Consider the following 13287-nt stretch of genomic DNA (forward strand, 5'->3'; position numbering starts at 1 on the left):
TTCCATTGGTATTGGCATTATTTGGTTAATGTTAATACAATGTTCAGTTTCCCATCTTCCTTTCCAATTAATTTCAGTTGTTTGGCCAATATTGACCCCCTACAATGTTGAAATAGATTTGCTGAAACACCAGTTACAGGATGGTACATGGTCACAGGTGAATCATGTAAATTATAGGAACAATAGTCAATAAACATACTCATTGTTAGATTTCTATTTGTAGGCAATGAAGAAGACCAAATACAATTTCAATTATTTGTCTTTATTTCAGTGCCAAAAAGCATTTGGTCAGTTCTGAGTGCACGCGTGCACTCAGAACTGACTCAGAAATGTTACGAGTAACATTAGCGATGTTGGCCTAAGGGCTGACAATGTTGCTAAAATACATTACAGATTGTGACGGGAAACGGTAACGTTAACCTAGGTATTCATCACCCTAACCCTAACCCTGCTACCTGGAATACCCCCCTGAACGTTTATTTTCACTGATTCTTTTGTGGGTGATTTGTGAGACGCTAAACTTTGATAACATGTAGGCCTATGCATTTTCAGTATTTCAACATAACTTTCTGGAGGGTTTAACCTCTACTGTACTGTAGCTACCGAAATCCTAACGTAAACAATGTAAATTTGATAGCACATAAACAGGCACATAAACAGGCTAAATGGCCTAAATTTCAAACATATACGTATTAGCATGCCCCATCCAATTTCTGAAAATATGTTTATATATTTAAACTATTTCTGTAAAGAAACTCACCTTTGAAGTAGCTAATTTCCAGTTGAAATCCAATGCGTACAAGACGGCGTTGAACCCCTGCAAAATCTCTTCTGAAACTCCAGTTTCAGCGATGCGTTGAAATGGGCATGCGCAAAGTTGTTGCTCAGGGGCAGACTGAGGGGCAGGTTTGCTAAGGAAGAATTGTAATATTCTGTGATGACTTGTCTTTGGAAATGAAACTCTTAAGAGTCGCTTACCTTTTGGTCACATTTAACAATTTTGTATCACAAAAATTATTGGAGCACAAATTTGCATTGTGTGTCATACAGCTTTGGTGTGCTATACAAAGAATGTTTGCTTAATCATGTTACACATCCCACATTGATTGCTTTTGTACATATTTATAGTAAAGAATGAAAGACTAAATTATATTCCAAATTCAGTCTTTTATTTATTAAAGCTATGTTTCTGCATATGAGAAAATTGATGAGCAATGACATGCTGGGGCTGAGCTGCACATGAATTACATACATTGTCTACATTTATACGTGCTGGGTGCAACATTTAATATTGTGTGTGATTGAAATTCATGTAGACTATGGCTACATTGCAAAAGTGTCAGAACTGAGAGCAGTCCAGTGTGAGCTCTCCATCTCTGGATAAACCACTATATTGCACTCGAGATCCGTTGTCCTGCGACTTAACCGCAACTTAACCCATGGTACCAAAATTAATGTATCCAGCCGACCAAGGTACAACGTCGCGGCAACGTTGCCCACGGGTCTAAAAATAACGTAACCAGCCGACCAAGGTACAACTTCGCAGCAACGTTGTCCAGGGGACCAAAAAATAACGTAACCAGCCGACCAAGGTACGACGTCGCGGCAACGTTGTCCACGGGTCTAAAAATAACGTAACCAGCCGACCAAGGTACGACGTCGTGGCAACGTTGTCCATGGGACCAACTGGCAACATTCCCTTTATAACGTTGCTACGACGTTGCCAAAAGGTAACGTCGCGGGTTACCAACTGAGCACTTACTGGCAACGTTGCCGCAACGTCATGTGTTAGCTGGGTTGTTGCTAGGTCCATAAAACCGTTTATTTACCTCTGCGAACATTCGGGAGGTATATAAACAGATTTATTAACTTTTTAGAACGTCTTCTGGACCAATAGGAACAGCGTATTGGTCCAATTATTACACTAGTATATAAGAAACGCAATTTCTGCAATTTAGAGGTGGATAAACGCTATTTCCGAATTTCGGGAGGTGCGTAAACGGCGTTTACGTGTGTTTAGCCCCCACTACATCCCTGGGTGCAACGGATCACAAAACTCCTGGTTTGGATCGTGTCACGGATTTTAAGTCAGTCTAGGGGGAGGTTAGACCTCTTTGTATGTCCCCTGCCAGGGGTAACACCCTCTCTAGGAACGGAAGCGCCAGCATAGCCAGGTAGCGTCTTGCCCTTATGGCAATGTGCGGGTATATAGCCTACCAGCGGTGCAATGGACAGCACTTGAGTCAAGAATAGAATATTCAAAAAAAGACAACTTGCTCCGTTTATTTGAATATTATTATTAATCCTAACTGTGATGCGACGAAAATCCGGAAGGCTTTTCATGTTCATCCGCTCCTCTGCTAACTATGGCAGTCTGCACATTGGAATTCACATGAAAGGAAAAGCTATTCATATGGATTCACATACAGGTCACTGATCAACTATGGTCCGTTACACCACTAGATTTTTCTGTCAATACATAGTTTGTTACACAAAATTCCATTACAGTTGTGTATTTATCATGTATGCATTTTTCAGAGTAAGAGCCGATCAAGGAGTGGAGAATGTTGATGTTGCACGCCTTATGTTCTCTGTTCGTGGTACTGGAATTGGGAGTTTCATTACTGGGAAGAGTGTACACAATCAAAGGTAAATTATAGTTTTAAAACAAGGCATCCACCACAACCCATCAATCACAATACCATAGTTTATTTTTGCAGCCACATACTAACCAGGGCCCCGTTCGTCGTAAGGGTTGAAGCTAAGTTAATCAATTGTCCCTTTAGCCCGTTAACATTAGCGAGCTGATTGAGAACAGCAAATATCGGTTCGTCAATGATCCGCATCCAAATCATGTGGTTAATTTCAACCAGGCTAAACTTATCAAGGAAATTGCACGTGCACGTCCTACTTCAAAAGGCAGGAAAGGTCGATCACCAAAACCGTGATTTTCTAACGGTATGATGGCGTAAAAGACGAAAGAGAGAACGGTGATATTCTCGCCATCCGAGCAAACTATTATAATGGGTCTCTACGAAGACAATTATCATGGCTAAGTCAAACACCGCTGCCAGAGCAAGACAGGTAGCTTGGCAAAAAATTGCAGATAAGCTAAATGCATCAGTTTTGGGAAAATGTATAGGCTCATCTTAAGTGCCTCATTACCCCAATCAATCAGCAGGGGCGTCTTAATAGCACTTGAGGCCCCTGGGATATGGACTTTTCTTTTCATTTTTTGAGCCCCCCCACACGCTAATCGCACAATCGCACGAGTTGCTTGTATTGTTATTTACATTCCGTTGCACGGTTTAGGCTGAAATTCAGTTTTTATGGCAAAAAGTGTCTTGTGTCAACGAAGGGAACTCAGTGCTAGCCTACGTCACAACGTCAGCACACGTTAGCAACGATGCATGGATACAACGTGCATTAATGTTGCACAGCAAGTATCGTATCGTGCCGTGTATGGAAGAAAATCGTTACCAAAATTCAAATGCAAATGCATTTCCAGAAATGCATTTGCATTTTAAGAATGTGGCTGCATTATTTGACTCATAAATGAAATTAGTAATCAATCATCCTATTTGCATTTTAATTTTCTTCTTCAAGAGTGCTCAATCTTTCACTTAATTAAAATGAAAAAGAAATAGACATTTGAGATTTAATTTTCAAAACATGCCCCAGCAAATAGATACCAAAATTCAATTTGAAATGTAAAATTTGAAAATTTAAATGCATTTCCAGAAATGCATTTTCATTTTAAGAACGTGGCTGCAAAATCGTGACTACAATTCAAATTCAAATGCATTTCCAGAAATGCATTTTCATTTTCAAGAACGTGGCTGCAAAATCGTGACCACAATTCAAATTCAAATGCATTTCCAGAAATGCATTTTCATTTTAAGAACGTGGCTGCAAAATCGTGATCACAATTCAAATTCAAATGCATTTCCAGAAATGCATTTTCATTTTAAGAACGTGGCTGTAAAATCATGACCACAATTCAAATTCAAATGCATTTGCAGAAATGCAAAATGAACGAAAAAGCATTCTGAGCGGCGCAGCAGAGTGACGTCAGTAGCCGCTCTTCTTCAGCTCCCTGCTGACCGAGCTACCCATCTTGTTCGGTAGGGAGCGGTGTGCACATCTGCATTGCATTACATTGCAAATGTGCCGGGAAATTGATTGAATTGCCGGGTCTTTAGAGGACGCATCACAGACTGAGCAACTTGATGTCAAACAATGACTAAAACAGTGGCAGAGCTACTATTAATGTGTAAATCTGTGACGGCAGAGTATGCAGCCAAGCTCTCTATGACTTGTTCTACTCGGTCACGGGCATCAGACTCAGATATATTATTAGATTCTACCTGTTCAGCTAATTCTAACAGTGTTTGCACAATTTGAGGGAGCGCCATGGTCTGTGATGCGTCCTCTAAAGCAGCGGTCCCCAACCTTTTTTGCGCCACGGACCGCTTTCATGTAAGACATATTTTCACGGACCGGCAGGACGGACTGGGAGGAAAGATAGGCCCTGGACTGCTGCACTGCTAATGCATGCACATTCTGGGTTTGATGTGATCCTAGTTAGTGACTTCCACACCTAATGCGAGCGCGCGGAGCGCGCGAGAAAAATAGTTTAGCTGATTTGAACGAAAAATAGTTTTTGGAGTTTTATGTAAAATAAACAGCCGTTTTTTCAATTGACCCATCTTTAAGTTTCTTAGCCTAGTTTTCCATCGTTATATTGTTACTAGCTAGCTTTCGATGTGTCAGTCCCACTGTTGTGTGTGACTATAAGCTACGACAGTGACACCCGAAGTGCGTTCCTTATATCCAGTTCAGGCCTATTCCATAATTTTGTTTGATTGCTGTCACGGCAGAAAATCCCGCTTGATGTTGGAAATGGAAGCAGGGTTTTCAGTGCTTTAGTGGCGATCTCAGGATAGCCTTCATCCAAAACACCGATAGAGTTGTTGTCTCAAACAGGCTTCATTGAGTGGTAACTATCACTTGTCATGTGTCAAGAGGAAGAGACGCGCATGATACCGTTCAATAAAGCCCACAAACTTGCTAAAAAATGAGTAAACACACGTCTTTGCAGAGCTTTTTTGCTCAGGGGAAAAGGCCCGCGGAGAATAAAACGTCTTTCATACTCTGATAATCAATTAAAAGGAAATAATGTTATTAATTCTTTTTTGTGCGGCCCGGTACGAAATGACCCACGGACCGGTACCGGTCCGCGGACCGGTGGGGAACGCTGCTCTAAAGACCCGGAAATTCAATCAATTTCCCGGCACATTTGCAATGTAATGCAATGCAGATGTGCACACCGCCCCCTACCGAAGAAGATGGGTAGCTCGGTCAGCAGGGAGCTGAAGAAGAGCGGCTACTGACGTCACTCTGCTGCGCCGCTCAGAATGCTTTTTCGTTCATTTTGCATTTCTGCAAATGCATTTGAATTTGAATTGTGGTCACGATTTTACAGCCACGTTCTTAAAATGAAAATGCATTTCTGGAAATGCATTTGAATATGAATTGTGGTCACGATTTTGCAGCCACGTTCTTAAAATGAAAATGCATTTCTGGAAATGCATTTGAATTTGAATTGTGGTCACGATTTTGCAGCCACGTTCTTAAAATGAAAATGCATTTCTGGAAATGCATTTGAATTTGAATTGTGGTCACGATTTTGCAGCCACGTTCTTGAAAATGAAAATGCATTTCTGGAAATGCATTTGAATTTGAATTCTGGTCACGATTTTGCAGCCACGTTCTTAAAATGAAAATGCATTTCTGGAAATGCATTTAAATTTTCAAATTTTACATTTCAAATTGAATTTTGGTATCTATTTGCTGGGGCATGTTTTGAAAATTAAATCTCAAATGTCTATTTCTTTTTCATTTTAATTGAGTGAAAGATTGAGCACTCTTGAAGAAGAAAATTAAAATGCAAATAGGATGATTGATTACTAATTTCATTTATGAGTCAAATAATGCAGCCACATTCTTAAAATGCAAATGCATTTCTGGAAATGCATTTGCTTTTGAATTTTGGTAACGATTTGCTTCCATAGCCGTGGTGTACTATCAGCATTATACATTTAAGCAATTCAAGACTTGCATGTACAGTAAGTAATGTCACAATAAATTATGTATTTAAACTCAAGCTTGTGTGGTGCGTCGCTGTATTCAATGCCACAGCCTAAACTTTATGTCAAAAGAAACGTTAATTTCTGGCGCATTCAAACAATCCCCTCAGTGAAGTTTGGCTAGCAACAGCAGCTAGGCTAGCTTGCTTGTAGCACAATTCAGCTTCTCCACGCAGGGCTCTAGACTGAGACCAAAAAGTCGCGTTTGAGGGCATATTTTCAGTTAGCAGATGGTACCGTTTGAATCGCGATTCCATCTGAAAAATACTGCCGGTGACAACGTTGTTAGAATAGCTTGTCTCAAAGGGGGTTCAGCTTGTTTCATATTAAATGGACCCATCTGCAACCGACGCAAGCAAGCACACCCTACAAATTGTACCCTCTCTAGTTTTTGTTACATTTTGTTACATTTTGTTTAGATAAGGGGGGGGGGGGCCTCCCCTGCCTCCACATACACCAGATGCCACTGTAGAGCAGAGTAATGACACCGCGAATACGGACGTTTATCATCATTATTATTTTGTATTATTATTAAGAGGCCCCTGATTGGTCGAGGCCCCGGGCTTAAGCCCAGGTAAGCCTGTGCATTAAGGCGCCACTGTCAATCAGATAACATTTCTTTAAATGTGCCTGCTGGCAGTAGGCTTAATGGAAATTTATCATCGAATGAGATGTTGCTAGCGAAAATAATGATCTCAACTCTTTCAGAATAATTAGATAAAAACAAGGCCAAAGAGTAGCACTATCTAATTGATACGAATTCATAGACACTATGAGGATATATGTACTGAAAGCGCTTATATCATATCATGTACTATATATGTGTATGCATGTATGTGTAAATCCCTCTTTGATTTCATTGACTGGGACATGGCCAGGGAATATGATGAATTGATTCATCAGCTGGTTAAGCGCCAAGTACACTTTTCTTACAGCAACGCATGCTGCGGCTTTGCCAATGTTTTCTGCATCGCCTACACTGTATAAAAATGTACCTGAAGCAAAAAACGGTGAATGGTAAAGGTCTCTTTTGGGATGTGTGTGTAGGGTATGCGGGAAGTGTTCATGATGCCCGAGTACTAAAGTAATCTGAGTTATGTGAGAGATTGGGTGATAGACAGATTTTAAGCACAAACAACGCTAATATCTCACGGCTTGAGGTTGTACACTTCCTTATTGGAGACCCTGCCTATCCACTGCAAAAATGGCTTATGAAACCATTTGCAGACACTGGAAGACTAACCCCAGAGCAGCACAAATGTAATTACAGTGTGAGTAGGGCACGGTCAGTTGTGGAGACTGCCTTTGGACAGCTTAAAGGAAGATGGCGGTGTTTTATGAAAAGAAATGACTGTAAAGTAGAAATGGTAAAAAACAATGGTACTGACATGCTGTGTGTTGCACAACATTTGTGAAGAGTATGGTGACCGCTTTTCTGAAGACACAGACATACACATGAACATGCAACCTCCAGTACGAGCTCTACCTGGCCAGGGCCAACAGGAAGGAGCTGATGTCCGAGCTGCTTTAATTTCAACAACCAAGACGAATGATTGAACACTAATACAATTTTCCAACTTTTATTTGCAATAGATATTAATGGCCATATAGTATAAATAGTTAATAAATATTAATAAATATATATATTATAAATAGTAGTAAATATTTGTGTATAAGAAATAGTTTTTGTGTGTGTGTGAGAATGTGACTGTTCCTTTTCGATTGCAGTGACAATTCTTCCCAGGAGGCTCAATAAATCATTGCTGGTGCTCTCCATTCTGTTTAAAATGAGTCTGTTAGCCTCTGGTTGTGTTCAAAGAACTTTTCATCAGCTCGTTCCATATACTGTAGTAGGTCCTGCTGCTGGGACTTCCTTTTTCCTACAAAAACACAGAATCATAGCTTTTAACTTTTGAAATGTCAATTTGACCATCATTTTTTACACATTTGCTTCTGACAAAACACAATTGGTACATTTCTTTCTTTAAAACTATTCACTGCTCCTCACACACATACACACCTCACACACACCCCTCACACACTCACTGCTTCTCAGTGGTTAAGATTATATGGGATATATGCCATAGCATGATCTGGTGTAAATGCACATAAATGTTTCCTTACCCCTTCTTCCAGCGTTTGCCTGAGCACTTGTTGATGGTGGAGGGGGTTCTGGGTCATTTTTATTTCCAGAGAGGGATGCCACTGAGTCGTCCCCGTTTCCGTTTTCAACGTATTTTACAGTACACACAATACAAGCGAGCACTACATTACGGTCTCAGTTAATGATGCAACTACGGGTTTTCTATATTCCCTTACGTACATCAAACGAGCAGCAATGCAGTTCATGACGGGAGTTGACTTGCTACAAAACTGATACATGCTTGACTAGCTACAACACTGATACATAGCTACTACACTGATACATACTTACCAGTTGTTACCATAACAACTGTAGCACTAACTCACGACAGCTAGCAGCTAGGGCTAGTGCTAGAGTTACTGTTACTGTATACTAGGCAGACAAAACAACACATTTTGATGGATGAAAGCTTACCTTGTTCATATAAGGAGGTGTCACACATATCTTCCAGTATCTGGGTAGCCGTCGCTGAATTTAAAGCTCCGTTTAAACCGTTTGCTGGTCGCCCGGCCCAACACATTATCCACAAGCTGTATATTTAGACCGGTCCTGATCCGTCCAGCACCACTTTAGACGACTCTGCCTTGTAGTCTCTGTAGTCTTTCTTTATTTTTTTAAATGTATTCGTTATTTGGTATGTCGTTCGTTTAAAGCCCCCTATCTCCAACTCTCTCCGTATTTCCTCATAAATTTTGTTTTTTCTAACTGCCTTATCCAACTTATCTTGTATTTCAGACGATGTCCATATCGCTATAAGCATATCACATTCGTCGGTGGTCCACTGCTGTATTGATTTTTCTGTTGACATGTTTTAAAAATTAATTGTATGATCTGTTATAAAGTAACGGCTTTTGACGGCTCAGCTGAAAAACAATGGCGGCGAAATTTTTTGTTGCGGGTAGGATAGCCCCGCCCATAACCTCTGTGACGTTGGTGGTGCCCGATTTTGGGCCCAGCAACTCCAGGGAGCCGTGCCAGTGCCGGATTCTCAGCACCAGCACCAGCAACATTTTGGTCGAAACGCGAAGAACTGGTGCCAGATAAGGCACCGGCCCGGCACCAGCACCATGTCGGTGGAAACGAGGTATCTGTGCGGTCAGAAATACGACTCTACTGGCAGTTTCAAAATCTTGTTCCTTCTGCTTTCTCTGACAAATTTGTCACCAGATTTGCATTGGTCTCTATGGGGCAAGAGTTGGACTTTGTCTCGCTTTCGTGGGGCTCTGAACAAATGTGTAAGTCTGTTGGATTCCACAGACAACTGTCTACGACCAACACAAAATTAGCTATCTATTGATCCAAAAATTAATGAAAATTGTGGAAATGCTGGCAAACTAGAAATACTTTTTGAAACTGATTTCGAAGCTCCCCTCCACTCTAAGCGTTTCAGTCAGCACTCTAGGCTCTCACATTCACAACCATGTAAATCTCAGAAACGGTTTGAAAAACCCATGAAACATAATCAGTGATATTAAAAAAAGTTGAATAGATATCAAAAAGCTGAATTTAAAAAAAATAGTTTAGGGTTTTGTCAACATTTTAAAGTTTAAATGGTGGCTGTAGCTGAAAGATTGAGGAAGAAGAAGGATTAGAAAGTTGAAGAAGTTTAAGAGGATTTGAAAAAAACCTCAATTGGAAAACCATGTTAAAAATATTATGAATATTGATTTTAATTAATTCAAGCATAAGAGGTACAAAGCTGAAAAGTCATAGCAGTCATAGCCTGAAACTGCTGAATTTTTTGATAGCTGAATGGTTTTAATAGCTGAAGATTTGAAGGCGCTGAAAAGTGTCGCGGAAGAAATAGAATAATATTAATATGAAGAAGTTGAACAAAGATTCAAAGAACAATACTCCAAAAAAACACAAAAACACTGCATACTGCATACTTATTGCATTCTAACAATAAGTATGCAGAATAACAATAGTGTTTTTGCTTTCAGCAAACACACTAATTAAAACTCAACCGAGCTACCATTGTGGTGCCGAGACTTGGAGGCTTACTAGGCTAGCTACTTGACGCATGGTCACTTATGTTATTTTTAGTATCAGCAGATCTTGTTACGAACCATTCAATTAGCTAACAAGATGATACACGAGTTCTGGTTGGTTGGAGAGTTTAGGTAGTTGAGACAATTGCCTGATAAAGTTGCTAACTTTGAACTAAGCTACAGAAAAAATGTGCAAGAATTGGATGTGCCAACAAACGAAAATGTTTTAAGAAAAAAACGACGTTGATAATATCAAAAATCCAGCTCCTCCATCGACGGGGACAGGTCATTTCAAAACTAAAGCAGATACGCAGGCTCGGCCCACCATGTAACTGTAGAGCAGAGTAATGACACCGCGAATACGGACGTTTATCATCATTATTATTTTGTATTATTATTAAGAGGCCCCTGATTGGTCGAGGCCCCGGGCTTAAGCCCAGGTAAGCCCGTGCTTTAAGGTGCCACTGTCAATCAGATCACATTTCTTTAAATGTGCCTGCTGGCAGTAGGCTTAATGGAAATTTATCATCGAATGAGATGTTGCTAGCGAAAATAATGATCTCAACTCTTTCCGAATAATTAGATAAAAACAATGCCAAAGAGTAGCACTATCTAATTGATACGAATTCATAGACACTATGAGGATATATGTACTGAAAGCGCTTATATCATATCATGTACTATATATGTGTATGCATGTATGTGTAAATCCCTCTTTGATTTCATTGACTGGGACATGGCCAGGGAATATGATGAATTGATTCATCAGCTGGTTAAGCGCCAAGTACACTTTTCTTACAGCAACGCATGCTGCGGCTTTGCCAATGTTTTCTGCATCGCCTACACTGTATAAAAATGTACCTGAAGCAAAAAACCTCAAGGCAGAGAGTCTGAAGCACAGTTAAAGTTTCAAGTAGCTGTCAATTTCTTCACATGTCAAGACATAAATCGATATGACGTTTCCCACTCTCCCACAGTGAAACAGATGACAAAACATTTCCTAAAACATAGCGTTACATATTCACATACAGCAGCATAAGTTCATAATAAAGCATAAAGCTTGCTGCGGCGTGTGATAATTGCAATGTACTGCCCGAGAAGGTCTTGCAAATAAATGAGTCCATGTCGGCTGAATCGATATCGCTCAAACAAGAACTCATCCGTGTGAAATGAAGGATCTTGGCGATCGCGAAGAACTCTATTGGTATGGAAAGCTAATCGAACTAGAAGCTCCTTGGTCAACTGGGTCTCTCAAAAAGGGAGCTGCCATGTTTTTTTCCGGGGGTGTGGCGAGCTTATCCAGCTACATTTACGTTAGCCTGCGCTGGAGCAGGTTAGGGCTAATTGATATGTTACTATGGTGATTTATCGAAAGTTGCTTCCACGAACCAAAAAGAGGGGCGTTTCTTTTTTATCTTAGCCTGAAAATTAACTTGCTAAACCGCTTAGCGAGCTACGACGAATACCCCCCTGGCCTCGATGTGTTCTGTGATGGATGGGACAACCATGAATTGAAATCAGAGGAGAACTTGTCACCCAACCAAATTTGGGAAATGGGACAAATGCAGTGTCCAGTTCCAGAAGCTGATGTCCCAAGTGTATGTTAAATGACATATTTTCTTCCACTTCAGTACAAACATTAGTCAGCATATAGAGTTTGTAGTTTATTGTGTTGTTCCCCCCCAGTATAACTGAGTCTAGTAAGATTGATGCCTTCCTTGGTAGCAGCAGTTGTACCTTAAGGCTCTTAATGTCAGTTAATAAAGTGGGCCGTCATGACTGTATGGACAATCCAAATGGATGCAAATCCAAATGTTAACACCTTAAGTTATGTTTCTATAGGAGTTGCACATACCAGCGATCGACTGGGAGTCCAGTGGCATTAATGCTGACCAGAGGCCTGGTTGTCCATGTACCAGTTCTTGAGCGTTGTCTGGATGAACTGGAAATGGATCACCTCAAAAGATCAGTAGACCCTTTGGCCACCTCGGAATGTCATGGAATGGACATATACATGGCTGCAGTTGAATGTGTGCAGAATATCAACTGAACTACACATTTTAACACTGCTGGAACAAATCAAGCATCACCAGTCACAACTACTGTCAACAACAAGATTTGTTTTCAAGTTGATCTTGATGACCATTTAATTGGCATATACTTGTAAAGAACTCAATTTCACAGACAATTAATTTAACTTGAATAAGATTAAAGTATTACATATGTGGAAGATAGAAAAATGTGAAAGCTCTTCAATAGTAACAGTTACATTGATCTGAGGAACAGAAACTGAGCATCGCACAGTCACAATTCACAATACTGGCTCACTTTGGCTATTAAAACATGGGTGGTCATGAAAACATGCCTTCTAAACTCGGCCGAAACCTCTACTCATTCTGATCGCTACTGTCATATCTCTGAACTCACTGTATGTATTCATATGTGCAACAGGAAGAGTTGTAGTATTTGTGCAGGCACTCACAAGTGGGTAACAAATGCGGTGACCAGGCATTTGTTATTTGCAGTGGTTTAAAATCTGACATTGATTTTAAAATCTGCCCTTTCTGAGGGAAGAAGGGGCTTGTGCCTTTGTCCAGTTAATCACTGCATTACTGTTGGGACAGAGGCTCAAGTTGATTTGCTGTTCCAGACATTCCTCATTTTGACTTTGTGGTGCTTCTTGGGTCAAAGGCTCACCTACACCCTGGTCTTCATCCTGACCTGCATGATTGCTAAACCATTTTGTAAACAAATCAGCTTTTTATTACAATGATGTAAGAATCTAAAATACATTTCTGGAAAACATGACCCAATTCAGCCAGCACCTACTGCATATTTTATTTTTTCATGTACATTTACATGAAAGTAGAAGAAACTATTAACAGTTATTTTTCAAGTAACAACAGTCTGCATGGCAAATTGGGATGAATACTTAAGTTGTTTGAGGTCAGAAAAAGAAAGTCAAACCTGTGATTTCGAGGTCTTGCAGAAAGTCCTGGAAGAA

Source organism: Osmerus eperlanus, chromosome 2 (assembly GCF_963692335.1).
Source record: "Osmerus eperlanus chromosome 2, fOsmEpe2.1, whole genome shotgun sequence".
In the NCBI taxonomy this organism is placed as follows: domain Eukaryota; kingdom Metazoa; phylum Chordata; class Actinopteri; order Osmeriformes; family Osmeridae; genus Osmerus; species Osmerus eperlanus.